This window comes from Schistocerca americana, chromosome 7 (assembly GCF_021461395.2).
Source record: "Schistocerca americana isolate TAMUIC-IGC-003095 chromosome 7, iqSchAmer2.1, whole genome shotgun sequence".
In the NCBI taxonomy this organism is placed as follows: domain Eukaryota; kingdom Metazoa; phylum Arthropoda; class Insecta; order Orthoptera; family Acrididae; genus Schistocerca; species Schistocerca americana.
In genome coordinates, this window is record NC_060125.1 from 154,737,733 (window position 1) to 154,765,719 (window position 27,987).

Sequence of the window (27,987 nt, forward strand, 5' to 3'; positions counted from 1 at the left end):
CGCAACAACGTTCGGTGAACGGTCGTTGAGGACTGTTGGTAACCCCTTAGTGCCTCTGGGTGATGAGTTGCTCAACAGCTGCGCGTCTATTCGGCCCTACCAATCTCCCAGCCGTCGTTCACCCCCGTCATCTATGACCCGAGGAATACCACAGTGGCCTATGCGCTGGTTTTGGATAGCACTATTTTGCCATGCATAGTGTATTCTAACCACGGCGTCACTAGAATACTTTATACACTGAGGCGTTTCAGAAATGCTTCCACCCATGGCCCGAAAGCCAATGATCACGGCCTTTAAGACGTCAGATAAATCATTTCCGCATTACGACGGCGACTGAACTACATTACTGGCCATTAAAATTGCTACACCACGAAGATGACGTGCGACACACGCGAAATTTAACCAACAAGAAGAAGATGCTGTGATATGCAAATGATTAGCTTTTCAGAGCATTCACACAAGGTTAACGCCGGTGGCGACACCTACAACGTGTTGACATGAGGAAAGTTTCAACCGATCTCTCATACACAAACAGCAGTTGACCGGCGTTGCCTGATGAAACGTTGTTGTGATGCCTCGTGTAAGGAGGAGGAATGCGTACCATCACGTTTCCGACTTTGATAAAGGTCGGATTGTAGCCTATCGCGATTGCGGTTTATCGTATCGCGACATTGCTGCTCGCGTTGGTCGAGATCCAATGAATGTTAGCAGAATATGGAATCGGTGGGTTCAGGAGGGTAACACGGAACGCCGTGCTGGATCCCAACGGCCTCGTATCACTAGCAATCGAGACGACAGGCATCTTATCCGCATGGCTGTAACGGATCGTGCAGGCACGTCTCGATCGCTAAGTGAACAGGTGGGGACGTTTGCAGGACAACAGCTATCTGCACGAACAGTTCGACGACGTTTGCAGCAGCGTGGACTATCAGCTCGGAGACCGTGGCTGCGGTTACCCTTGACGCTGCATCACAGGTAGTAGCGCCTGCGATGGTGTACTCAATGACGAACTTGGGTGCACGAATGGGAAGACGTCATTTTTTCGGATGAATCGAGGTTCTGCTTACCCCATCATGATGGTCTCATCCGTGTTTGGCGATATCGCGGTGAACGCACATTGAAAGCCTGTATTCGTCATCGCCATACTGGCGTATCATACGGAGTGATGGTATGGGGTGCCATTGGTTACACGTCTCGGTCACCTCTTGTTCGCATTGACGGCACATTGAACAGTGGACGTTACATTTCAGATGTGTTACGACCCGCGGCTCTACCCTACACTCGATCCCTGCGAAACCCTACATTTCAGCAGGATAATTCACGACCGCATGTTGCAGATCCTGTACGGGCCTTTCTGGATACAGAAAATGTTCGACTGCTGCCCTGGCCAGCACATCCTCCAGATCTCTCACCAATCGAAAACGTCTTCTGAGTGGTGGCCGAGCAACTGGCTCGGCACAACACGCCAGTCACTACTCTTGATGAACTGTGGTATCGTGTTGAAGCTCCATGGGCAGCTGTACCTGTACACGCCATCCAAGCTCAGGCGTATCAAGGCCGTTATTACGGCCAGGGGTGGTTATTCTGGGTACTGATTTCCCAGGATCTATGCACCCAAATTGCGAGAAAATGTAATCACATGTCAGTTCTATTATAATATATTTGTCCAATGAATACTCGTTTATCATCTGCATTTCTTCTTGGTGTAGCAATTTCAATGGCCAGTAGTGTATTTTCAGTGTCCCCGGACGCGCTTCATATGCCCTCCACTGCTAGTGCTGCCACGTGCCGTCTGTGAGTGGTCATTGCACGTTGACCTCGAACATAGGTCGTGGTCACTTTCATGTGACTGGACCCTGGTTTGAATAAGTTGGCCGAATGTCATTACTCCGGATTGGAGCGGTTGATTTAGTAAAACCTGTTTTCAGCTTTTCTATGCCCTCAAAATACTTCTCTTTGACTCCTTTGCAGGATACGTAGTAGGAAAATATTGGAGGGTGAGTGACTGCGATAACGTTGAAATATAATGTTTGGCTTGAAAGCTGCTCGTCACTTCTGGTTACTGGTAGCTGTCTCTTAGCAGAGGAGCCGAAAGTCCTTTGATAGCAACAGTCTAGGCGGTTTCCGCAGTGTCTCAACGCTTTCGTTTTAACGTCGCAAAAAGAATACGAGAAAAATACTGTAGCTGAAATGTAGATCGAAAAGAAATACCGAAGGCTGACGTTTATGATACAGAGATTTACGATTTTTAGCACGAATAATTTAAGATCAGCTCATGAAATCACCTAGAAAAATTTAATCTTACCGAACAGTAGCTGCAGCAAATAGAAATTCATCAGGACGGAAAGAATGATAAACTCCTCCCAGCGACCAGATCACGGCATCCACATCAGTGTAATAATTGTTATGCCACACCATTCTCATCATCATTATCATCATCTTCACTTCAGAGATTTGGATGCTTTCAACTCTTGAATGATTTTGTGCCACACTACAAGAAACTCGAGGCTCTCCACAAGAATCATCCTAGCTGCAGAGTCATCCGCAGCATACGTGTAATATCTTCTGTGATCTGATCGAAATAGGGGCGATATGACATAAAAATTACCATTTGTACGTTCCCTTATTTAATGTTCCATCACAGAATATGTAGTTCTGTACACTTCGTCAACCGATAATTATTCTTCCAGATTAAAAACCGTAATTCACAGTTCAACACATGAATGGAAGGTACGTTGTAATTTTCTTGCATCAGATTGGTGCGGAAAACGAAAAACAATGTCTCTAACACACACGCACACTCACTCACGCGAGAGAAATTTGTTCGTCATCCAGTAACACCGGCGGCCGAGTTCTCTGCGTTCGCTCCCGTCAAAACTTATAAGACAATCTGAATTTCGACAGAGCGCCATTGATCAATACAGTCGCATGGTAATTGCATTCCTCCGTTCCAGATAAGGCTACGCCGAACTCCGGTGAAATTACGAGCTACCGATTCTGCTTGTCAAATCCCCTCTGTCTTCACGAGAGCGCTTGCAACGTTAATTGAAAAAGTTTTTTCACCTCCCAGAGTCAGAATTATTCTGCAATTACATACGTATTTCTAGTACAGTTTCTCTCGTAGAGCTAACGCGCAACTTTATTTCCGCATTTTCGTACGCATGTGTGCCTCGTCCCTTTCCACTCTCTCGCTCTCTCTCTCTCTCTGGCGCGCGCGCGCGCATACACACACACACACACACACACACACACACACACACACCACTGTAGCAACACATGGACGTGCTACAACGCTTCCATTTTTCTGTTTCGGATATCGGCCGTTCCTGTGAGTCCTAATCGAGTCTTGATTGTCCTGGCCGCTGCACAGCTGCCGAAGCCAATCTCGTCATTTCACGTTCATCGAATAAAAACTAGCGAAACATGGCGAGCATGACAATACCACAGAACAGATGATACCTTCTCTCACATCTACACTTCGTAAAATAATAACGGTGCCAGGATATCCCTTTACACTTCTTACAGCTGTGCTTCCAAATTTGCTTATAAATAATCCGTACCAGAAAAGGTTTCTGGAATAATATTTTTTGTATGCAAGTTTTTGAGTTGATACTTTAGTCGATATGCGTCGAAACCCCAGCTGTCTCAAATTCAGTTCACAGGTAGGAATGGGAAGGCTCTCTGAAAACAGACTAATGCAGTAAGATATCGGAAAGCACACCTCCATCCTGTCTCTTTAAATCACACTAAAATACTAATCATATCTTTGCCCACCATGGTGGGAAGAGGTGAGGGGGGGGGGGGGGGGGGGGGAGTACGTGCAGGAGTCGTAGATCATACACATGTAGCGTCATGAAAATCCGCTTTCTTTTTTTTCCTGTGTAGTTTTTCCGAGACACAAGTCTAATGTCACCAACGTTTAAAAGCTGGGCTTTCTCAGACTTACCGTTACTCTGTCCAGGCATTCAAACAATCCTGCGACAATGTAGTCGTGTTATTTGTGTACGCTCCATGATCCCCGTTGGTTTTAATTTTTATGGATCCACTTGACTGACCATACAAGTTCTTGTAAATATTCCGTTTCATTGACAAACTGCAGTTTACCAGTACCCTACCGATGAAATGAATCATGTAATTTCGTTTACAACGATGGAGTCAATTTGATCGTTCAACAATAAGTAAAGAGAGAAATGTCTGAGTACGTTCAGTTCTGCTCAGCTGTTTGAAAATCAAATAACGTAAGAGGTTTATCAGCTCAGTAATTCACTAATTTTTCTAAGGGGATGTTTCATATGGTATCGTCCGCTCTCAAAATTCTGCCATCTCTCTCCTCACATCCACCACTGCTGGCGGTTCACATCCAACTGTCCAACACTACAATAGCGAATATTACAACAATGCCAACCAGCCACTGACTGCACACAGCACATCCAGTGATTTTCATACAGAGCGCTACGTGGCGTTACCAATATAAAAACCTAAACAGCCTACTTACAAGTTAGGTGAATGTTCCAAACTAAGGCATTTTCTTTAGTCCTCATTATAGTACTGATCGAATGCCCTTTTCAGGTGCGACTCGACATTTTCTATGTGAATAGATGTTGGTAATAAGTGAAATTCATGTTAGACGGTAGAAGGAAATCGTGGATCCTGTACAAAATGAATTCAGGGACTATCGAGTCATAAATTAAAATTTATAGTCGATCTGAGGTCTGTGTGGTTTTCTCTACGCTTAGAATTGTTTCTGAGACTCTTGCAGAAAAGGTTTTTAAAGACTGTAGGCTGCAATATAAACTTCCGAGCGTAAACTCCTGTTATGTTCATACATAGAGCATTTGGAGCTTTTAGCGAACGTATATATGCACAGTAAAGGGTGCTATTCACGCAATAAAAGATCGACATCTCTGACTACGCCGGCCGGAGTGGCCGTGCGGTTCTAGGCGCTACACTCTGGTACCGCGAGACCGCTACGGTCGCAGGTTCGAATCCTGCCTCGGGAATGGATGTGTGTGATGTCCTTAGGTTAGTTAGGTTTAAGTAGTTATAAGTTCTAGGGGACTGATGACCTCAGAAGTTAAGTCCCATAGTGCTCAGAGCCTTTTGAAGATGGTTTTACGAGTTTCTTCTTAGAAGCTTAATACACTGTGTGTTGTTCGGTGGTCCATTATAGGACTCCATCTTGGACTGCTGTAGATTGCAGGCGCCTTTATGCAGCGCCCTGTATTGGAGCACTTGTTGATGGCAGCAGCAGTTTCCTCCTACTGCCAGAGGAAGGAGTTCCTCTGTTCATATGGAGCATAAGTCGTAGTAGAACGAAGTGCACGTCCCTAAAGTGATTATAAGCATCATTAGGGAAGATAAGAAAATAAATTTTGCTTGTAATTCAGCTTTTGATAAGTCATCGTCTACTGAAATCCACAAATCACTGAGAGCGCGGTACGGTTGATTCTATCACGGCAAATTACTGTCTGGTGTAGCTAATGTTGATTTTTTAGCGTCTTCAAGCTGTACGCTGGTGCTGCTAGGAATGAGAACAGTTGCATTTCCGACTTCGTTGCTTTAAATATCGTTTTATGCAATTGTGAGAATGCTTCATCTATTCTGAATTTAGTTTTTTAATTAAAAATCTCTTTTGTCTGAAAGAAACAAATCTCCCACTTTTCATTTCGTGCGAGCTTTAATTCTGCAACGTTTCCCAGTCGATTTTGTCAAATGTATCTGCTTAAGAAGTCATATTTTTACATGAGGTATAATCACCTCTGAGCATTATAAGGAGCTGATTGCATTATCAATATTTTTCATGATCATATTGAGATCTCACCACGAAGCACTCACATTTGATTCACAAATGCTACTGAGTAAAATGTCGTCACCTACTTATTAACGTTCAGTACGTTACAGACCAGACTAGCGAAAAGTACGAAACAGCTGTTTTTTTTAAATCTATTTGAAGTGACATTGATTCTGTCTCCGTTTGTGAATAAGTAAAAAAGCACTCCGTCTTCAGGCCACAAGTGGCCCATCGGGACCATCCGACCGCCGTGTCATCCTCAGTGAGGATGCGGATAGGAGGGGCGTGTGGTCAGCACACCGCTCTCCCGGTCGTTATGATGGTTTTCTTTGACCGGAGCCGCTACTATTCGGTCGAGTAGCTCCTCAGTTGGCATCACGAGGCTGAGTGCACCCCGAAAAATGGCAACAGCGCATGGCAGCTGGATGGTCACCCATCCAAGTGCCAGCCACGCCCGACAGCGCTTAACTTCGGTGCTCTCACGGGAACCGGTGTATCCACTGCGACAAGGCCGTTGCCTTTGTGAATAAGTGGATATCAAATAAAATAGTGAACAGAGATTAATTTTCCTGATGTTCTCAAAGCTGTGGATGGCAAACATGTTCGAATAGTCCATTTAATATCAACAGGTCTACATTCCTCAATTACAAGATTTACCATTGAATTGACCTGATGGCTGTTGCTGGCACTAAGAACAGAATAATTTGTATAGACGTTGTGAGCTATGGTACGTACTGCCACTAAGGCATTTTTAAATCTTCTTCATTGTAGATAGCGGAGAATACTCGTAAAATCCCTTGTGAGGAATGACTCTCAGAAACAAAAAGATCTGACTTTCTGTTAGTGCTTTCACTGGTGACGCGTAATTTCATTTTTACACGCAGTTGCTTCCTTTGTTTTAGGGTCTCAAGTCTCATTACAAAATGATTCCCCTTATTCCCTTGACCGTAAAGCATTGAGCTCAATACTTGATTCTGCAGTAGGTGTAATAAAAGCTTGCTTGGTTCTCCGCAATCACGCTTGTCACCGAAATGAACGTTCATATAATGATTCAAAGCAGTCGTGCATGAGGAAGATGTAATACCAATTGACGAAACAGTACTACGAGGGCACGCACCAAACAACATTGGAAATTTTATGGAAAACCCCTTTTTTACTCCAGTTGGTGCTCAGAACCGGCAAAAGGCTAAACTATCAATACTTCTACGTATTTTCATACGACGAGTAGGATTGAATGAGTTTTGTTACTTCAGTCCTTATACTTAATTTGATAAAAATACGCAACAGCTCAAATTTGCATTTAATCAGCATGTAAAAAGATCCCGTAGTTCATGGAAAGCGAGAGTGTGTAATTATTTTAATGACAAATATAAATTGCTGAAGAGTGCTGCAGCATGCATTGTAAGATATTGTTGTGAACCGCATAGAAAACGAGATTAACAAGCAAGATGCTTGTTTTTCTGTTTCACGCCACTTCAGCGACTCACGTGTTACTTTTCATCCTGATTTTGTCGTATTTAACCTCACAAGGCTGAGTGGACCTCGTTGTAGACGTTTTCGCAGAAATATCTGTGCTGGTCACAGGCAGTCGAACACGGGACCCTCATGTTAGTAACCAGTGACGCTTTCCAGTAGACCACGGATGTGGCTAGCAAACAAGCCTGTAATTTGTGAAAGAGAAGTTGCTGACGGAGACTCCAAGATGACTGTATATGTCCAATTGTCAACTGAGGGAAAGCACTTCTCCCTCCCTTTATCCGTTTATTACGCAATACCGAAAGTAATCTTTCAACAGTTATCTATGATGCAGAGTAACCTAGTCCGCACTAATCCAGAAGAACATCCACTTTCACAAATGAATTTTTGAATTTCGTGGAAGAAAACACAGCAGAGCACATTGTACCAAATAAATATTCGTCTTTAGAAATATACAACTCACTTTAAATACTTTTAGACAAGTGGCGAAGAAACACGTGACAAGAATGAAAAACTCAGATTGCTAGTCTCGTCAAAATCCCCATCGTCCGTAATCATACTGTAAGGTAGTCGTGTCATTTTTTATTTTTGTATGTTATCGATGTGCATGTCAGAGAGAGAGCAAGCTACGTTACTGTTAAACAATCTTTGGTATTGTCATGGCACAATCTTTGTCTCTGCGGAGTCTGTCAAGACGCGAGGTAAGTGGAAATGTTGGTTAGGGCCAGATGATAGTTTTACTTCAGTTGCGCATTTAATATAAAGACAGGTTGTATTCAGACCATTTACAGTTCAGTTCAGACTAGATTCTGTTTAGTCAAAGCTTAGCATATAAGTTTAACTTAGAACGTATCACGGTTTTTGTACCAATTTCACATTTTTTTTTCTCTTACCCGCTTTCTCTAGCTGACCTTGATAGCTTGCAGCTGACGAAGTACACTTTGATTTAATGTTGACGTATTTAGGAGTAATGTTCCGATGTAACTCTCTGTTGAACCAAATATGTTGCGTGGCCGATAGCTTCTGTTTCAATAATTTTCTGTATATGTCGGTTAACTGTACTCGGTAGAATACATTATAACATTTGCTGAATTTTCCGCCGGTGCCTGGCAGAACGTGATAATAATATTAAAGAGGAAAACACTTCCTAATGTTGTGCCAAATTCTATTCATTTTCTCAAGAACCGGCTTTTGGCTTCTCAGACTATCTCCGGGTGACAGAAGAAACATAGCTTCTGACACATTAATTCCACCAAGCTCCCAGCATCCACACAGCCACAAACGTGCAGCTTTCCATTCAATGGTGTATCGCTTCATATCTGTTCCATTATCCAAATCAGCCTTTCAAACACAACTACAAACCATCAAACAAATTGCTTTCACCAATGGCTGTATCTCGGCCCCGATTGATAATACTCTACGGAAAAAAAAGAAAATGAATAACAAGTTTGTTTGCATGGCCATCCTCCGCATAAGCCCACAAATACAGAAATATTTGTTTTGTAAATAAAAACCACCTTTTTTTGCTGCAACTTAATTTATTTCTCCCAGACGCGTTTCGCCTTTTTCTTACTCTAAGGCATCTTCAGTGGGATATAGAACGATACAGTTTTGTTATTTTTGGATTATCAAACAGTTCACGTCGCGTGTTTATTTTTTTGTGTACATAAGTAATTACTTGGAGTTTGTTGGCATCGTCGTTTCCTCCCATCTGGTCTGGAGGTCGCACTACCACTTCATTTCCGAAACATAAGCGCAATTTTGTATTCCGAACTTTTTCTTTCACACTTTTCACCATGCTTCTCCTTCTTCTTTGTGGTGCGCTATTATTCTTTTGCCACTAGTTACAGCTATTTGTTGGAACGTTGTGCTTTTAAAGAGGTAAATAATGTGAGTTCATTATGTGTCTCCGCCTGGTTGCTTTGTTTACCGGCATGTTGCCAACCTAACGAAGTACATGTTGAAAACTAAAGTCTGTTCATGATGTTTATTTCTGTGTGTGTCTTTGTAAATGTGTGTGTGTGTGTGTGTGTGTGTGTGTGAGAGGGGGAGAGGGGGGGGGGGGGGAAGGGTGAGTGGTTGGTGGTTTGAGTTGTAAAGTGAATATGAATGTAATAGCTGTCAGAGAATGGTTGAAAGCTTCGATGATCAGCTGATTTGACTTTTGGTTTAAATGTCCTGTGGAGGGGTTCATGGATAAGTGAGTGAAAAGCTGTTGGGTGGTATTGCTATAATTACTATTATTATGATAATAATCCTCTTTTAGGAGTGTTATTCTATTATTTTATCTATTAGTGGAAACAATGAACTGTTTGGCACACTTGTACATGATCATTCAACAGGATGTTCTTTTCTGCTTTGGTTTTCTGTATGTGGTAATTTTCTTTCAGGGTTAGGAGGTGTTTTTTATTGTTTATTCTAATTATTTTCATCTCTTCTTCTAACTGGTTTGTTTGTAGTTATGTTCTCTTAGGTGTTCTGCGAATGTGGCGTGGTTTGTCCCGTACTTCCAGGTTCTCATGTGTTCTTTGTATCTGACATCAGGTGTTCTAACTGTGTGTCCTAAGTATCCGCCATCACAAGTGTTATGCTATAGTTGATATATACCTGCTTGCTTTTTGGTATATGACTGGTTTTTGTCAGTTTTGGGGTGTATTTTTGAATAGAATTGTCTCTTGTGTATACTATCTTCATTCCTTATCTTTTGAAAATATTGGTGCTTTTATATGTGAGTTTGTATTTGTTTGTCATTATGTACCGTCTTGTGTTTTTTTTTCATATTTTGCTGATTATTCTGTGTGGTTGTTACGATACTGAGTGTTTGTGCTTGGTTCAGTTATGTTGTTGTCTGTTGTTTGGTGCTTTTTTCTTTCATTTTACTTTTAATTTTGTTGTTTAGCTTTGTGATAATGTTACTACTGTAACTGTTGTTTTATACTATCTGCATTATTATGTCAATTTCTTTTTGGTAGTTTTCTTTGGTGAGTGGCACTGTGTTGAGTCTATGGAGCATGTGTCGAAGTGCTCCTTGCTTTAGTGAGTGTGGGTGGTTCGAGGAATGGGGGAATGATAATGTCCGTTGCTGTGGGCTCACGGTAAATTTCAAACATCTCCTTATTATTTTGTCTTTTAATAGTTATACCCAGAAAGTTAATTTGGTTATTCTGTTCTCTTTCAATTATGAATTTTATACTTTTACGTACTTTTATATGTAATTATGTCAGTATGTAGTTTTTCAAATTTTGTCTGTGTTCATCTGTTAAGCAAAGGACGTCATCCTTATACCTGAACTAATATAATAGGTTTAATTTTTTGTTACTATTTTTGTGAAAACGAACGTAATGAACTCACAATATTTACGTCCTTAAAAGCACATTATTCCAACTAATATCTGTAACTAACGGCAAAAGCATAATAATGCACCACAAAGAAGAAGAAGAAACATGGTGAACAGTTTCGAAAGGCAAAATTGTGCTTACGTTTCAAAAATGAAGTGGTAGTGCGACCTCCAGACTAGAAGAGCGGAAATGGCAAAGCCAACAAATTGTAAGTAATTATTTATTTACATAAAAAGAAAAAACGCAACGTGAACTGTTTGATAATCTAAAAATAACAAAACTGTATCGATCTAGATTCCACTGAAGATGCGTTATAATAAGAAGAAGGAGAAACGTGTCTGGGAGAAATAAATTAAGTTGCAGCAAGGAAAGGTGGTTTTATTTGCAAAACGATAATTCTGTAGGCTTATCAACAACAATCACTCTTTAGTTTTAAAGCCTAGTACAAAATTTCATATCTTGGAAACATTTGAGACAATCTCGCAAAAAAAATTATAGGCTAGCAACTAAATACCTGCATTTTATAACGCCAATAACGTTTCAGAATTTTTATTCGATAGGAAAGACAAAATGCAACCCTTGTCACAGAGTGGTATACCAAAAATCACGTGCAAGCATTGTACAAAAGTATATACTGGTCAGGCAGGCAGAGCCGTGGCAATTAGGCTAAGTGAACACGAGAGAAGCTGGCGATTAAAGCAGAAAGATTCTACCTTTGCTGATCATCTAGCAGAGAACCATCCGTTTGTTGTAGAATGTGAACTGTTATATTCTGTCAAGAAAAGCAGAAAGATGATCCTACTGGAAAGGAAATAATTGAAATCAACAAACACATGACACAGAATGCCAGCCACGTATTAAACTATCAGACTCACTGTCCTCCCTGTCCCTTGTTAAATTAAGTTTTCGTTCCAAGTCGTAGATTCAAACTATAAATTCGTTTTATTTTTCATTATTTGTTATATGTATCTCCACATAAAAACTTTGTTTCCCCCACACCGTTTTTAGTTAGTGTAATTATTGTAATATTTTTCTTATGGTATGCTTTGTAAACACTTTGTCACTTTTGTATTTTCTGTACAAATAATATCTGTGTAAGTCACACATCATTTTTATCTGTGTCTGCAACATTCAATTGTCACCTGAAGATGGCCTGAGAAGCTGGAACACTGTTCGTGAGAAAATAAACACACTTTTGCAGTACATTAGAAAATCTTATCCTCTTTATGTCCTGCCTAGCACCGACGGAAAATTCAGTAGATGCCAAAGAGTGTTACTACACTACTGGAAATTGAAATAAGAACACCGTGAATTCATTGTCCCAGGAAGGGGAAACTTTATTGACACATTCCTGGGGTCAGATACATCACATGATCACACTGACAGAACCACAGGCACGTAGACACAGGCAACAGAGCATGCACAATGTCGGCACTAGTACAGTGTATATCCACCTTTCGCAGCAATGCAGGCTGCTATTCTCCCATGGAGACGATCGTAGAGATGCTGGATGTAGTCCTGTGGAACGGCTTGCCATGCCATTTCCACCTGGCGCCTCAGTTGGACCAGCGTTCGTGCTGGACGTGCAGACCGCGTGAGACGACGCTTCATCCAGTCCCAAACATGCTCAATGGGGGACAGATCCGGAGATCTTGCTGGCCAGGGTAGTTGACTTACACCTTCTAGAGCACGTTGGGTGGCACGGGATACATGCGGACGTGCATTGTCCTGTTGGAACAGCAAGTTCCCTTGCCGGTCTAGGAATGGTAGAACGATGGGTTCTATGACGGTTTGGATGTACCGTGCACTATTCAGTGTCCCCTCGACGATCACCAGTGGTGTACGGCCAGTGTAGGAGATCGCTCCCCACACCATGATGCCGGGTGTTGGCTCTGTGTGCCTCGGTCGTATGCAGTCCTGATTGTGGCGCTCACCTGCACGGCGCCAAACACGCATACGACCATCATTGGCACCAAGGCAGAAGCGACTCTCATCGCTGAAGACGACACGTCTCCATTCGTCCCTCCATTCACGCCTGTCGCGACACCACTGGAGGCGGGCTGCACGATGTTGGGGCGTGAGCGGAAGACGGCCTAACGGTGTGCGGGACCGTAGCCCAGCTTCATGGAGACGGTTGCGAATGGTCCTCGCCGATACCCCAGGAGCAACAGTGTCCCTAATTTGCTGGGAAGTGGCGGTGCTGTCCCCTACGGCACTGCGTAGGATCCTACGGTCTTGGCGTGCATCCATGCGCCGCTGCGGTCCGGTCCCAGGTCGACGGGCACGTGCACCTTCCGCCGACCACTGGCGACAACATCGATGTACTGTGGAGACCTCACGCCCCACGTGTTGAGCAATTCGGCGGTACGTCCACCCGGCCTCCCGCATGCCCACTATACGCCCTCGCTCAAAGTCCGTCAACTGCACAAACGGTTCACGTCCACGCTGTCGCGGCATGCTACCAGTGTTAAAGACTGCAATGGAGCTCCGTATGCCACGGCAAACTGGCTGACACTGACGGCGGCGGTGCACAAATGCTGCGCAGCTAGCGCCATTCGACGGCCAACACCGCGGTTCCTGGTGTGTCCGCTGTGCCGTGCGTGTGATCATTGCTTGTACAGCCATCTCGCAGTGTCCGGAGCAAGTATGGTGGGTCCAACACACCGGTGTCAATGTGTTCTTTTTTCCATTTCCAGGAGTGTATTTTTAAGTGAAAACTACCAATTTTCCCTCTAAGAACAACACAGCGCGGCTGCGCGTCTCGGACAGCCGACCCACACAAACTCTACAGCTTTTACTTGCTCAGCACACGAACTCCGTGACATTTAGCTGCTCAGCACACGAACTCCGCGATTTTTACCTACTAAACACGAATTCCGCAACTTGCCCAAGACTGCCATTACCGTCAGTCCCCGAACTTTTCAACTAACAGGAGACATATCATTCTCTCTTGGCCACTCCGCCTAACATTCCGTTGCAGTACACCATATTACAGGAATATCAGTGCTAAACTGAAGAGCAGTTACACTTTTATTACAATTTTTTTTAATGTAAATTCTTATCTCATGTATCCTGTTGACAGAAGGAAGACGAAAAAGGGGTTTTAAAAAACTAAGTATATGATTACGAGATCAAATTCAAATTCTTTCATTCAGAAGATAATTTTAAGCTAACGATGGCATTTTAAATTTGTAGGAAACACACTCCAATAAGTACAACCTGTCCATTTCACAGTTTTACTCGGGTGCATACTTGCATTTCTCTGGATTTCTTGCCACGGAACAAGAGCAGAGACTAATATTAACAGAATGTTAGCCTGTTCGTACTCAAAAAGTGCTCACAAAAAAGCAAATTTTAGGAGGAGCCGTTGCAAACAAGGGGTTAAAGCGAGAATGAAAACTCACACGCATTGGTCGTTTTCATAGCGCAAAGGACTCGTCTGCCCAAGTGTAAGTACGCGCTTATGTAACTGAAAGACGAGGAATTCGGGTAGGGGGATAATTGGACGCTTCCTCGACCGTTTCTGAATTGTGGACTTCGCGTGAGCTGTGACATCACGGAGCCCACGCTTTGTGTGTTGTATAGCTAAATCGCCTCTGTTCCTGAAATCATCAAGACTGTCATAAGAAGGCAAGAAGTAGGCCAGCCGACACAACGATGAATCTCAACATCTCTACCCAACCGATTACCAGAGAGTAACTCAAAATGCTCTTACTCAGGCAAAACAAAGATCATACAAGGTGTGTGGATTTAACGCTGGAGTAATGATGTGGGTGTCCATCTGAAAAAACACGACAGTGTTATGGTGGTTTCTCCTTAGATGCGCAAACGGTCGTGGTACGCAGGCTGAAAATACATCTTATTCCGCAGCCGGTTTCGCTCACAGGTGGTAGTTACGGTGTTCTGTTCGCACGAACAAGACAGGAAAACATTAAAGTCTACATGGTAAAACTAGAGTTGAAGATCAATCAGCATAACAGAGCAATAACTTGCAGTACTTCCACTACTTTCAAGTTTGCAAGTGCACCCGACATTCGTAAAGTGCAGTTGTAAATGACAAACTACACCAAAAAAAGGGTTGAAATATGTCGGGACCACGTAAATATCGGTACTTCCGTAACATTAAACTTACATCAGTATAATTACGTCGCATACCGTGAACAGTTAGCTACGTCTGCTACATTAAATTGAACAATTCACGAGAGACGAACAATTCAGAGGGCACAAATCATGTTTACGTCTGTGATCATAATAACACACTCTACTGCAAAGTGTACAGGTCAAGAATGGTAGATGTAAAGCCATATTCGAAAATTATTATCTTTTCCTGTGGTGTACACAGTTCCGCGTAGTCAGCGCGTACACAACTTTCCCAATAGAGCGTGCCCCACCAAGCACAACAGCGCAGGCGCAGCGCTCGTCCGTCTCCGCACTACGAGATGGCGCTGTCTTAGAGACGGACCAAATTCTGCTTCCGCCGATCCGCGTATTAATATGTAACGCCGCCAATGAGATTGCTGCTAACGTAGAACCTTTTCTCCTCGCGGATCACACTCGCGCAATGATACCTGAACGCGCAAGGTATTATAACGAGCGTATAGACCTCTGATTGGTCAGTCTGCATTAGTCTGTACCAGTCTATAGTCAAGTTTCAGTCTGCGCCTAATAAGATTATCATATTCCTGTACATAGCCATGAAGATAAATGTATTGACACTTTGTCAAGTATCAGAGATATGTGAGAATAAGTTTAACGTAGCAAGACCAAAGGAACTTCAGATTGTCAGTTGTAAATAGCATTCAGAATCAAGTTCAGTAATGTTTACGCTTATTATTATTTCAATAAATGTGTGTGAAAATTAATCAAGTTCTGCTTAACGTTGGTCATCGTCAATTTGCTACTCTAAGTGTGCAAGTGGCATTTCTATCGTCTGACCTAACGGCAGAAGTTAAACACGCCACAATAAGACCACGAGGCATATTGCTGACACTCGCATAGAGCGAGATGTCAAATAATCTGATGGTGTGTGTACCGGAAGGTCTTACAGTACGCACACCACATTTCCTGATGAGATAGCATTAAAATCTAGCAATAAAAACCAATGTTAACTAGCGCCACGTAATCCAAGTAATGAAAAAATTTCTAACTTCTGATACAAGCAGTTTACAATTTAATGACATAGCAGACAGAGGTATGTGACTTAATTTAATGTTCTTATAAGATTAAAGTTATGAAGATCAGCCATATTTATGAAACTCTGCTCTGTTAAATTTAAGTCCCTTTTAACGTGTTTTTTAGGGGCTTCCTTTTCTGTCTGCCTGTTCGGTACAAATTTTGCAAACTTCCCGATGAGGTTTCAACATAGTTCAGAACTGTACGACAGTGCAGCTTTAACTCTCCTTCTTTTGTGGTATATAGAACGGGTTACCACTGCTATTTCCTTTTTCTGTATCATCTGCGAATGGTTCGCTGGAGGAACGACTGCTGGTAAGCCTGCGCGTAAGCTAGGTGGAAGCAATATACTAGTTAACTCAGGTGAAAAGAAACTGAAATAAACCTAAAATTTATCACATTTGTCAGCAGTAATCTCGTCAAGATGTTTGAAATCGACGAAAAATTTCACACGAATAAGACTAAAACGTAGAAATAGTTAAATGAATAAATATAAATATTTGTAAAACATACTTTTATATGGACTAAAAAGTAATTTCTCTTAGCCCCGTACGGGCTGCTAAGCCCATACAGATAGTTCAAAAAATTTTTGGTTGTGAATTTTTAACATCTATGAAAATACTTGTAAGATTTATAGCGAAAAACTTGGAGCGCATGCAGTATTTAACTGATGCGCGAATAGTTCACTTCATAACAATTACCTACTGCAAGCGCGCCACATTTTTCGCCATAAATCTCACAACTATTTCCGTAACTATCAAAAATTCATAATAATATATTTTCAGAATTATCTGTATAGGATTAGCAATCTGCGCACAGCTAAGATAAATCAGTTCATGCAGTCTAGTCGATATGAAAACATGTTATAATAAAAATTCATTTTTATTTCAATAATTATTTTTGTTTATGATGTGGGTTACTACTTTGTGAATCTCTGATACACACGCAAAATGGAAAGTGTTGTTAAGTATAGTGGCCATTACGTTGATTGATCTCTAAGGGTAATTTTGTTATGTTGACTCAAATCATTTCCTGTCTTGTACGTGTGTACAAAACACTTTCATTATGATGTGACATTTGAACCCGCCGTGGAACAAAGTTATATGTTTTCAAACAACCTGCGTACCCATGTAGTTCATTAAAATATCTGTTTGCTATTGATAACCGCCGTACAAAAACTTTTGTTTCGGAACAGCGCCAGCAGAACTAGTTTATTCGGTGCGGTGAGTGCCGGCTAACAGTGCTCAGTCGGTCGCTGTCGCTGGTGAGCGTTTCTTCCGCTGCGCGGCGCTGCGGCGCTCTTTGTAATTGAAGTACAGAGGCTTGCGTGTACAACAGCGCAGCCCACAATGCGCGGCTTTGCAGCGGCGGTAATCGGCTTGCTACAGCCGCGTGTCGGCGCCAGGGGCATTTACAATGGCGGTGACCGCCGAGGGCCGCCGCAGCTGCCGCCCGTCACCACAACACTCCGCGCCGCACCGCGCACTGCTCTTCCTGTGACACGCCCACAACTCGATGTCTGCACGGGTAAGAAAAATGCTATCCGTATTAGGGATATTCAACGATGATCGACATTTGCGATGCTCAGAGTTTAAATATATGCTCTCCTATTGCGATATAGAAGTCTTTGCAACATATTAACATCGATATTAAAGATAAAATATCGACCGTCGATGTTGTGCAAAAAACTAGACTACATGTTAGAATTTCCAATAATTGTTTCGTCATTTAAACGTATCTATTCCTGAGCATGTCTCATAACATCACCACTGCGAATTACACTGAGGTGACAAAGGGGTGGGATACCAATATGCACATATAAGGATGGCGGTAATACCGTTTACACAAGATATAAACGGGCAGTACATTGGCTTCATGCGAAAAGGTTTCCGACGTGATATGGGTCCACGATGGGAATTAAGAGACTTTGAACGCAGAATGGTAGTTGAACCTAAATGCATCGGACATTCCATTTCAGAAATACACTACTGGCCATTAAAATTGTTCCACCAAGAAGAAATGCAGATGATAAACTGGTATTCATTGGATAAATACATTATACTAGAACTGACATGTGCTTACATTTTCACGCAGTTTGGGTGCATAGATCCTGAGAAATCAGTACCCAGAACAACCACCTCTGGCCGTAATAACGGCCTTGATACGCCTTGGTATTGTGTCAAACAGAGCTTGGATGGAGCGTACAGGTACAGCAGTCCATGCATCTAAAACGCGATACAACAGTTCATCAAGAGTAGTGACTGGCGTACTGTGACTAGCCAGTTGCTCAGCCACCATTGGCCTGACGTATTCAATTGGTGAGAGGTCTGCAGAATGTGCTGGCCAGGGCAGCAGTCGAACATTTTCTGTATCCAGAAAGGCCCGTACAGGACCTGCAACATGCGGTCGTGCATTATCCTGCTGAAATGTAGGGTTTCACAGGGATCGAATGAAGGGTAGAGCCACGGATCGTAACACATCTGAAATGTAACGTCCACTGTTCAAAGTGCCGTCAATGCGAACAAGAGGTGACCGCTCCTGTCTATGATCCAGTGTGAAGGGTAACCGCAGCCATGGTCTCCGAGCTGATAGTCCATCTTGCTGCAAACGTCGTCGAATTGTTCGTGCAGATGGTTGTTGTCTTGCAAACGTCCCCATCTGTTGAGTCAGGGATCGAGACGTGGCTGCAGGATCCGTTACAGCCATGCGGATAAGATGACTGCTAGTGATACGAGGCCGTTGGGACCCAGCACTGCGTTCCGTATTACCCTGCTGAACCCACCGATTACATATTCCGCTAACAGTCATTGGATCTCGACCAATGCGAGCAGCAATGTCGCGATACGATAAACCGCAATCGCGATAGGCTACAATCCGACCTTTATCGAAGTCGGAAACGTGATGGTACGCATTTCTCCCCCTTTCACGAGGCATCACAACAACGTTTCACCAGGCAACGCCGGTCAACTGCTGTTTGTGTATGAGAAATCTGTTGGTAACTTTCCTCATGTCAGCGCGTTGTAGGTGTCGCCACCGGCGCCAACCTTGTGTGAATGCTCTGAAAAGCTAATCATTTGCATATCACAGCATCTTCTTCCTGTCGGTTAAATTTCGCGTCTGTAGCACGTCATCTTCGTGGTGTAGCAATTTTAATGGCCAATAGTGTATACACATTTATGTGTTGCCTTTCACGACATTCTTCAAATTAATCACGTAACACCAATCTGAGAAACATCGATGTTTTGTATTCGATTACTATCGATCATCGATACTTAGAATTTGACGATGAAATCTAAATAATTGTTGATGATTTACCAACATTTCCCATGCCTCCGCACTGCATCGACATCTACATCTACGTGATTGCTACTCACATTTAAAGTTGGAACACTACACCTACGCCAGCCTGAACATGTGACGAGCACTTGGGCGAGGCCAATTAATGAAAGTCTTGTCCATATGAAGAATGTGTATTCCTTCTTTGGAGCTAACACTCCAGTGCGCATCAGATGTTTGTATCAATTTCATTTCTATGTCTGCATAACTTTATATGCAATTAAACTCCTCGAAGTAAAATCAGAGAGAAAGGAGACAGTGACAGCTAGCTTCCTTACATATTCGAGACTAGCAACCCGGAATCTGTTCTCTCATACGATCATTATAAGAGAAATTATTATTTTCACCTGAACAGCGACAACCACTAGAATCAAAATTCCACCGGCTCCCTCTTCGTCAAAGAAAGGCGTTGATACGAAAGACGTCCGCCCTTGTGTCGTTTATCATGACAGCAGGATGGGAAACCTCTAAGAAACCTCTGCTTACTATTCCACAACAGACAGTGCTTGGCCGCTAGCCTTCTCAGCAGTTGGCAGATCTATTTCTTGAGAACAGAAGCTTACTGATGTACGATTCTGGGAGATGGCAAGTCGCCGGAGCGCGGCCAACGCAGCCGACTTTCTCTTCGGACATCAGCGGGCACTGTTAGATGGTACACTGGGAAGACGCCACGGAATGTCAGATTCGACTTCTGGCACTTGCCGCCTAGAGCTTCGATCTTCATTATTTTGGACAGAGATGCATAACGAAGCCTGCAGTAAAGTTCCTTCGGGTTAATGCAGCAGGAGCAACTACTTTGTGTTGCCTGTTGCGAACCACCGTCGGTATCTCCATGGGGTAAGGAGACATCACAACAACCGCCCTTCCCTTTGTGCTACCCCATCTGTTCTCTCGTGTTTTCAGTCCTCTCTCTAATATTTCTCAAATTCGTTCCCCTTTATCATCGTTAGTTCAGAAGTAGGATGTAGCCTATAAAATAACGGTAATTTTCCGCCACGCTGATGTTACGACCGTTTAGTACACTGCACTTCTGAACACTACTCTCGACAATGTGTAAGGTCCTAAATGTCAGTATATCAAAGTTTAAATGATAACCTTTTTCCTTTGTATGCTGTAGCTTCTGTCCACCTCTTCAGTCTCTTAATTAATCAAAATAGTCAGCCTAGATCGCAGCTAACATTTATTTATTCCGATAACCGGTTTCAGTCAATAACTGGTGGTACCTTTTGGTATGTACAGCAATTTCGAGTACCGTTTCCACAAGTTACCAAGTCGTCAGTGATCTGTAGATGGTCCTGTTTGTCTGAAACAGGTTACCAGAATAAATAAGTAATTGTTGCGATCTTGGATAAATATTTTTGTTATACTGCTTAAAAAGTCGCTTTCGCTCTTGTATTACTTCGAAAGTTATTATCTTAATTAATCACTCTGGTGCCAATGGCCTTGCCGCAGTGGACACACCGGTTCCCGTCAGATCAACGAAGTTAAGCGCTGTCGGGCTGGGCTAGCACTTGGATGGGTGACCATCCGGTCTGCCGAGCGCTGTTGGCAAGCGGGGTGCACCCAGCTTGCGAGGCAAACTGAGGAGCTACTTGACTGAGAAGTAGCGGTTCCGGTCTCGTAAACTGACAAAACGGTCGGGAGAGCGGTGTGCTGACCACATGCCCCTCTATATCCGCATCCTGTGACGTTTGAGGGCTGAGGATGATACGGCGGCCGGTCGGTACTTGTGGGTCTTCATGGTCTGTTCAGGCGGAGTTTAGTTTTTTTAATCAGCCTGGGGCTCCCTGCAAGTAGGGACGAATTCGATTGGCCTACGACAATGGCCATCAAGCTGCGGCCCTTGGACGGCATGCGGCCCGAATCAAACGTACGCGAGGCCCGCAGTGCTCACCCGTATTTTATAATAAAGCGCTTCTGGCAACGAGCAACAGAAACCAAAAACCTCAGCTAACGTCACGAGTTTCTTCAGAGTCTTTTTTCTCTTGCTCAGTAATGGCTCTGAGCACTATGGGACTTAACAGCTGTGGTCATCAGTCCCCTAGAACTTAGAACTACTTAAACCTAACTAACCTAAGGACATCACACACATCCATGCCCGAGGCAGGATTCGAACCTGCGACCGTAGCAGTCGCACGGTTCCGGACTGCGCGCCTAGAACCGCGAGACCACCGCGGCCGGCTCTTGCTCAGTAATAAAAATACTTAGAGAGACGGTAATATTTTAGGATGTGCTCAATTTTAATTGACGTTGGTGAATCTAGCAGTGAGCCAAGTACAGTTTATCGCTTATGTCTGTGGCAGAATGATATGTAGCGGCCAGTGCGGTGTTAACAGAATTGAGGAGTGGAAAATTTTATCGTTTATTTTCCAACGCTGACTATTCAAGAGCGTGCGCAGCTAGCAACGATCAGCTGCTATGGTATAAATGTCAAGCGACAGTAACATGGGTTTGTGAATGCCCGTTATAAAGATGGTCATCTTCAAACGTCGTGTTTGTGGCAAGTAATATGAAATCAAATCAAAGCTGTTGTAATACAATGCAATGAGTAACAGAAAAATGACGTTCAAAACGTTTAATAAACATTTGTGATCGTGTCTCATATGACAATTACCGCTGCTAATTAATATAGCATTCTCATACATGTAAGCTACCAATTACAGTAAGATCGACACAAGAAGGTGCAGTAAAGTGACCACGACAAGAAAGATGCTCATTGCATATTTATTGGCCTGAACGGCGCTGCTGCCTGCAGAGAAGTGGTCCGTCTGATTATAATGTACTTGGCAACAGTTGTCAGTGAGACTGACAGAGGAAGCTTGACCCGTTATTTTTTACTATAAACCTTTTTGTTTTTGAGTCGTCGGATGCAAGATAAGTCATTTATACTAGTCTTGTTACCTTTCTTGTATGGAGAGTAATACCTTTTTACAATATGAATGTTCAAACAACGTATTTTGTGCCTACAAATGTAATTCCTTGTTATTTATTTCAGTTTGTTAGCCTATTCTGTAGATCACTAATGCCGATAAGGTGTACCATCGGAAATAGTGGGCAAAGCTTTCACCCCAATAACCCAAAACCATGCGTAATACAACAGATAAAACTGACTTCTAAAGCCTTTTACATACAAAGCTATAATCCGCCGTTCTATCCATTGGTGAGATTTTTGCATTAATTAAAATATGTTTTGTTTCAAAATCGTCCCTGTTCTGTTTTACCACGTAAAAAAGGAAAATTGAAAACATTCTGCTGCAGCCTTTGGTATCCTTTGAGATAATACGGGAACACAATGCCTGGAAAATATGTCCGGAAACCAGAAAAAAAACATATCTTGTTCCAATGGCACTGGCCACAGTATCCGCATTCTTCACAAGAATGCGTATAGTTCCGATTTATTAATTTCTTTTTCACTTAAAAATATTTGGTGTGATACCTTACAGTCTATAGATTCAAAATATGTAAGTGGTAAGCTTCTATCAACAACCATGGTTTGGTGAAAATTGAATTTCTTTTTGAGTGCCCACTTTACACTCCCTCCGTCCCCATTTCGTATGCGGCCCGAGGTGTTGCCCTACGATATCAGTGTTGGCTCTTAATCAAAAGTGTTTGACGACCACTGCTCTACACAGTCAAGACTGAAACGAAAATGTGTGTCACAGGGAGTACAAGAGGTGAAATCTCTCCCTTTCCCACTCCAACGAGAGAATTCCCATATAAAAAATTAAAAAAAAGAAAGTGTTTGGAAGCAGGTTCACAGAAACACTTTCAGACTATTTCTCTGCCGTCCCGCTCTCGAATAAAACATGGGAAAAATGAATACACAAATCTTTCCGGGCGATTTGTGGTTTCTCTTATTTTATGAGGATGGTCTTTCTTTTCTGTGTAGGTGGGATTGGAAAAAAACTGCTTGGCATTTTGAGGGGAGTGTTAGTGACTCAAATTGCGTGGAAATATTTCGATGGAATGAAAAATGCCTATGTTTTAGTGATTGTCATCCAACTCGCTTCACATCTGTAACATTTTCTCCCCTGTTTTGCAGCTGCTCTTCTTCGAACTTTCTCAGTTTTCTGCATCAGTCCTATTAGGTAAAGATCCCATGTTGTGCATAAACGTCGTTTGGCATTTACCGGCGTGATGTGTGGCTCATGACCAGCCGCTCGACCATGAAATCCGTTTCCTCACCTCCCGCCTAAATGTCATAGACCTTCAGTGGATCGTGATGCAGTCTGGAATTCCCGTGTGATGGTCTGGACAGGTATCTGCCAATTAAACACTGCCACTTTCTTAAGCTGTCGGCGGTCTCTGTCAGTCAACTGACGAGGTTGGCCTGTACGCTTTTGTGCTGTACGTGTCCCTTCACGTTTCCACTTCACTATCATATCGTAAACAATTGACATAGAGAGGTTAAGGAGTGTGGAAATCTCGCGTACAGACGTATGACGCAAGTGACACCCAATCATCTGACCACGTTCGATGTCCATGAGCTCCGCGGAGCGCCCCATTCTGCTCTCTCACGATGTCTAATGACTACTGAGGCCGCTGATATGGAATAACTGGAAGAAGGTGGCAGTACAATGCACCTAATATGAAAATCGTATGTTTTGGGGGGTGTCCAGATACTTTTGATCACATAGTGTATTTCGCAGTGTGAGCCACACGAGGAGTTGCCCATCTTTCATGAAACCAGTAGTCTCCACACAGTTGCGCTCTTCCAAATTAGGCATCACATGCTGTGCATGGAGGTCCTTATAACGTGCAGACGTCGCGATACGACCGGACCTCGGGTGCATTCTCTTCAAAGAAGAACGGACCAAGAATAAAAGTGCTTGTGAATCCACACCACACAATCACCTAGGACGAGTGCGATGGCTTGTCATACAGAACACGCGGTTTAACACCTCAAATTCGTCAGTTCTGTGTAGTGTAAAACACGCCTCGTCACTCCACAGAATATTTCCCAGCCACATATCATCTACTTCGATCCATGCCAGAAACCGAAGAGCAAATTCAGAACGTTGCTGCGGACCATGACGTTTCAGTTTGCTACACCTCTGGATCTTGTACGGGTACCACGGTAAAATAGACTACAAAACTTTCCGTACTGTTGATGTGGGAAAGAAAATTCTTGTGACACTGTACGAGCACTAGCAGGTGCTGCGTGGTCAGTTACAGCAACAGCGACTGCGTCAGGGACTTCCATTGGGATAGCATCCCTTTCTCTTCCACACCACACTCACCAGTGTTTGAGAATTTCATTATCATCTTCCTTTCAGTCAATGCAGCATTATAATTGCTGCCATTAAACAGTTTCACGAATAGCACACGTTCTCTCTTCTCGGTAGTCATATGTTCACTCACATTACGGCATGCCAAATGATAGCGTCGATTTCATACCGTCATACAAACAGTGTACAGCACCATATTTGTGCCTGGTGGCCACAATTCGAACTTTTTTTTTTTTTTTTTTTTTTACCAACGTAGATCGGTTTCGCATTAACGCATTGCCATATCTCCATATCTACCATATTTCGCTGCCATACGATAGTTACAGCCCACAGTGAACCTCCATGGGTAGCTGCACTTTCGTTATAACCACAAGGTACGATTACAAAGCGAGCCGGCCGAAGTGGCCGTGCGGTTAAAGGCGCTGCAGTCTGGAACCGCAAGACCGCTACGGTCGCAGGTTCGAATCCTGCCTCGGGCATGGATGTTTGTGATGTCCTTAGGTTAGTTAGGTTTAACTAGTTCTAAGTTCTAGGGGACTAATGACCTCAGCAGTTGAGTCCCATAGTGCTCAGAGCCATTTGAACCATTTTTGATTACAAAGCGATAGCATTAGTATGTTTGGTGATTAGTAAACACTGTTTTGGAACAAATTGTCCTTCACTCCCACCACCGCTCCTTCCTCCACGAAACTAATATGATCTGCTCCACCTTGCTTCCCCTCCCTTTATCCCCTCCTTCCATCAATCCCCCCCCCCCTCTCCACCCTTCTAGCTCACACCGTGGATGTGCTGTTGTCGCGACTGTTGCAAGGAAATGTTCATTTTCCGCGCTAGCATTACGAAGAAGCAAAGCCTACCACAATGAACTAGAAAGTGGCTGTACAAAGCCAGGTTCCAGCTACGCGACTATTATTTTTTTAGTGTTCCTTATCACAGCTGACAAGTTCTATGTAGGGTAAGTGCAAGATCTTACAGTACTCATAGCGACAATAACGTTCAACGATGTCGGGTTCCCCTACACTTATCGCCAGAGATATGCTCAGGTAAAAACCTACGCTCATACCGATATCCGCAGGAATTTCTGCAAATATCCGCAAATATTTCTGTAGAAATCCAAATGATGATTATTTTGTGGTTGTAAGTTGAAGGAAAGCGTCAATATTACGATAGTCGTCTGTTTGGACCACACACGATCAATACCGATTATTACTGTTGTTGTAGGTCGCTGTTATAGCCCATACGAGATGGAGTGTCACCGTCGACGCTAGAATCAGCAACGTCCTGGAGACTGTAGATGCTTATTTGATATACGCATAGGTTAAAGATGGCATCATGTTTTGCGTCCTGGTTTTCCGCACAGTTTACACTCACATCATGCTAGCACTGTACCAGAAGCGGCCTTACAACCAAGTCATACCTCTTCCGCACGCCGTCTCCGCAGTAACCAAAAGCTGCCAGAAAGACACACGAAGGCTGTTCTAGGTCACCCCACAGTCTGGAACCTTCGTTCCATGTTCTGACCGCTGTTTACGTTTCACATACGTCGTAAAAAATTTATGGTATAACTTCAGTGAATCTCTCAAAATTTCTGTTAAGTGTATTGAAACGTCCCCTTTGGAAAATTAAGTATTACTGTGCTGGTAAACCTCTTACGTTATTTGTTTTTCAAACAGCTGAGCAAAACTGAACTTACTCAGACATTTTACTCTTTACTTATTCTGATCATCACTAAACTGACACACAATATTTTTAGCGCAACGCAATCTGACGTTCAATAATCCTTACAACAGAATGGCCCTGACTAACAATAACCTACACCTTTCATGAATCACTTACCTCACAAAAATCTTCGTTGCTCAAACTACTGCAATACAGCGAGCGCCAATACTGCCAGCTAAATAAACGATTCTAACTACTGAAGGCACTAAATACTGATAGGCAGTTAGCAAATGAAAGATTTTGATAGGGAACAAACAGTGTTCAAAAGTCGTCATATATATATATCTATCAATTCATGACATTCATTTTTACAAATTTCCTTTTTCTGGCGGACAAACGTGCAGATCGTCCGTTCTCAAAACTGTGGCACCTCTCTCTCCACATCCACCACTGCTGGCGGCTCACCTCCAACTGCACAACGCTACGCGCTGTTCACATCCAACTGACTAGCATTCGGGAGGACGACGGTTCAATCCCGCGTCCGACCGTCCTGATTTAGGTTTTCCGTGATTTCCCTAAATCACTACAGGCAAATGCTGGGATGGTTCCTTTGAAAGGGCACGACCGACATCCAACTGCCAAATGGCTCTGAGCACTATGGGACTTAACTTCTGAGATCATCAGTCCCCTAGAACTTAGAACTACTTAAACCTAACTAACCTAAGGACATCACACACATCCATGCCAGAGGCAGGATAGCGAATATTCCAACAATGCCAACCAGCCACAGACTACACACAGCATAGTCAGTGATTTTCATACAGAGCGCTACGTGGCGTTACCAACATAAAAACCTAAATAGCCCACATACAATATTTTCTAGAACATTAAATTTAGAAGTGCAGCACGTTAACATCATTTAATATTTATTAAGAGAGACCCAATTTTGTTGGTCTTTACTTTTATTCGTTTTCTGAAAACACTCCATATTATTTGAGAACACGTTCGAGTTAGTTCTACTCTTTAGAGGGATCATCACGGAATGCTTCACCTGGCAAGCTGTAATCTCTGATGCTTCTGTTTTGCACTTTTCGTACAGTAATGTTTTGTTTGTGCGCCAGCGACCGTTTCTTTCACGAACTTCACTGAATCTAACTGTGATTTGTTTATTTTGTAACCTTATTTTTTCGATAGTTTCTCTGTGTCTGCTTGCTGAATGTCTCACTCGGTCCTCTTCTCTAATTTCATATCTCAGCCTATTCATTCTCTCCCGTTGTGAAGCTAAATATTCTCCTCGCTCGTCATCTATTTTATTTCTTCGCTGTTCCTTCTGTTTCCTTCCTTTGAAATTCACCGTTCGCAATATATTCCCATTCACGTCTTAACATCGTGCTAAATGCCAATATTGATAATCTTCCACACCATAATTCCACTTAATACACTGTTCATTACCTGAAGCAACTCAATTTCACTTAAATTTATTTCACTTTCTATGACTTGCGCCTCGTCCTCTTCCATATGCAGGATATGACAGGAATGGTCATTCGAAACAAAAAACATGGGCTCTTAAACGCACATCTTGAGAGCTATGAGTAATTCTTGATTTTCGATACTGTGAAATAAATCTCGCCTAATGCAAGCTCTTTGCTTTCCATATTTTGGGAAGTGGTAGTATGCACCAAAATAAGATAAAATGTCCAGTTAACATGTGCTGTAAAATAACATCTTAAAATTTATGAGAACTTGTTCATTATTAGAGTTGTGTTTCAAAGTAGCGAAAATACTGACTATCACTTCTGAAACACCCTGTATACCTTCTGAACTGGAATGTAACAAGACAATATAACATTCGAGAACAGTCTCGTACATCCTGGCAAACTGTAGAATATCCTAGCACACTCCGCAAAACGTATGGAAGTTTCTCTATTATGCTGGAACGTTTTAGAAAATTGTGGAAACCTTATGGAGTATTCTGTAACATTCTGGA

At 42.8% G+C, this 27,987-nt stretch overlaps 1 protein-coding gene and 2 pseudogenes across 2 annotated transcripts in view; 1 reads left to right on the forward strand and 2 right to left on the reverse strand.

Annotated features, from left to right (window-relative positions):
• Positions 1 to 27,987, reverse strand: part of LOC124622155 (semaphorin-2A-like) — a 1,077,868-nt gene that overhangs the window by 435,495 nt on the left and 614,386 nt on the right. The gene's annotated exons all lie outside the window — the stretch shown is intronic.
• On the reverse strand, positions 6,194 to 6,310 carry LOC124623538 (annotated as a pseudogene).
• Positions 20,547 to 20,664, forward strand: LOC124623266 (annotated as a pseudogene).